Below are 2,521 nucleotides of genomic sequence, written 5' to 3' on the forward strand. Positions count from 1 at the left end.
TCTTCGGTCAATTGTATCTTTTCATGCTCCTGCAACCTCCGCTTCTTGGATAAGATCTCTTTCATGAATTTGGCATAGCAAGGAATTTGCTCTAAAGCTTCGGCAAAGGGGATGTTCACTTGAAGCTTCTTGAATACCTCCAAAAATTTAGAAAATTGATCATCATTCTTCTTAGTGCTCTTCAACCTTTGAGGAAATGGAATTGGAGGCACATAAGGTTTGATTGGAAGTGCAGGGAGAGAACTATCGGGCCAATCGGGCTCAATTGCATATCGTGGCTGCACATCTTTCGTTTTCACAGGAGCTGGAACAGGTCGATCGATCGGGTGGGGCTCCGATCGATCGGAAATAGCCTCGGGTAAAGTTTTACCAAGGAGGCCCGATCGATCGGGAACCCCCTCCGATCGATCGAAAATTGTCTCTGGACATTTTTCAGCGTCGTTCTCCCCTGTTTTCCTGCACTTCTCCTCCTCCTGCAAAATATTTGCCTTTTCGGCATCTAGATCAGAAGCATTTTTAACCACCTTACCAGTCCGGAGAGTGATTGCCATGCATTGTTCTTTCTCCTTCCCTTTTGGATTCACCTCCGATTGGCTTGGCAATGTACCTCTTTCTCTATATGACAAAGTGTTAGCTATTTGCCCCATTTGTACCTCAAGATTCCGGATGGAAGTTCCATAGCTTTGCATCAAAGTTGCTTGAGCTTGTAGAGTGGCATCTGTTTTACTCATGTATTGCTCCGTCCTCGTCATAAATTGGGAGGTATGAGTTGTAAGTGTATCTAGGCCTCCGGCTAGCTTTGAAAACATCTCATCAATATCCCTCTTCTTCTCTTGGGGCTGCACTAGATGTTGAGGATTTTGCACATTTTGAGTATTGCTCCAAGAGAAGTTGGGGTGATTCCTAAATCCCGGATTGTAGAAGTTGGAATAAAGATCATTGCGAGGTTGATTGAAATTACCTCCACCAATGGCATTCACTTGCTCACTAGGATTAGATGAAGAAGCAATAAGACACTCTTCGGTAGGATGGCGTCCACAACAATAAGCACAAGACATATGAGAATGTGTGTTTTGCATAGCATGTACCCCTTGAGCTTGATTTAGCGTCAATGCCTCAATCTTCTTTGCCATAATAGCCAAGGTAGACATAACTTCATCATCTCTACAACTTCCTCCTTGCTTTGGATTCCCTTTCACCGAGGACCAAGAGTTAGTGGTCTTGGCCACTTTATCAAGTAATTCCCAAGCCTCCTCTTGATTTTTGGTCATAAAAGAACCTCCCGCAGCCGCATCAATAGTCTCTTTAGTATGCATGCACAACCCATTATAGAAAGCTTGGTACACCACCCATTCCGGAAGACCATGATTTGGGCAACTTCGAATAATGCCTTTAAAGCGCTCCCAAGCCTCATAAAATGATTCAAAATCCTTTTGGGCAAAGGACATGATATCCACCCTAATTTGCACCGCTTTGCCCGGAGGAAAGAATTTCGTCAAGAATTGTTCCGCCATCTCATCCCAAGTGGTGATAGAATTGGGAGGCAAGGACATCAACCATCCCTTAGCCTTGTCCCTCAAAGAAAATGGGAATAGCCTCAACAAGATAGCATCCTTAGAAGCTCCGTTAATCCCAAAAGTAGTGCACACATGCAAGAAAGAGCGAAGATGTACATTGGGCTCTTCATTAGGAAGACCATAGAAAACCACCGAATTAGAGATAATGTTGATGATAGCCGGCTTGATCTCAAAATTAGTAGCATTGATAGGAGGATAGCGGATGCTTGAAGGATTTGTATCCCAAGTAGGCCTAGCACAGTCCTCAAGAGAGCGAGGATCAAATTGCCTAGGAGGGTTTTCAACCGCTTCACCACCATTTCTTCCATTAGCACCTCCACCATTACCATTACCATCATTCACATTTAAAGCTCCACCAAGATCACCAACATTCCCCCTTCCTTGATTGTCTCCCATGCCTTCCATTTGATTATTAATAAGCTCCCGTCTAAGATTGTGAAAAGTCCTTTCAATCTCCAAATCAATAGCAATTAATTCCGGATTAATAGAACGTCTTCCCAAACTCATACAAGAGAAAGAATTTCTGCAGAAAAATAAAAACCAATTAACACAATTGAAAACCTAATTTGACACAAAAAACAATTGCCTCAATCCCCGGCAACGGCGCCAAAAACTTGATATGGATTTAATTGCAAGCGCACAAATCGCACAAGTAATAAAGATGTGAGTAAATTATCGTTTCCACTAGGGATGTGTTGGCAATAGAAATCAATGTCAAACAAGTTACAATTATGCAAATTGGGAAACGGATTCGAGATTGATTTTGTTTTTAAACTAAACTAAAGCAAAAGAACAAAGACAAATCAAACACAAGTGTGAAGTCAAGGATGGAAAGCGCTAGGGTACTTAACGTCACCTCACCTATCCAATTCAATTCCCTTGGTCCCTTAATCCCTAATTCCTCTCTCTATAATGACAATCGATTTCCCAAACTATTCAATGTT

The 2,521-nt window shown here is 42.2% G+C and overlaps 1 non-coding gene across 1 annotated transcript; it reads left to right on the forward strand.

Annotated features, from left to right (window-relative positions):
* Positions 1–1,359: 1,359 nt before the first annotated feature.
* Positions 1,360–1,465, forward strand: LOC120006751. The gene has a single exon (XR_005470091.1). It is a non-coding gene; the product is annotated as a small nucleolar RNA R71 (small nucleolar RNA).
* Positions 1,466–2,521: the final 1,056 nt, after the last annotated feature.

The sequence above is a fragment of the Tripterygium wilfordii genome, chromosome 9, assembly GCF_013401445.1.
Source record: "Tripterygium wilfordii isolate XIE 37 chromosome 9, ASM1340144v1, whole genome shotgun sequence".
In the NCBI taxonomy this organism is placed as follows: domain Eukaryota; kingdom Viridiplantae; phylum Streptophyta; class Magnoliopsida; order Celastrales; family Celastraceae; genus Tripterygium; species Tripterygium wilfordii.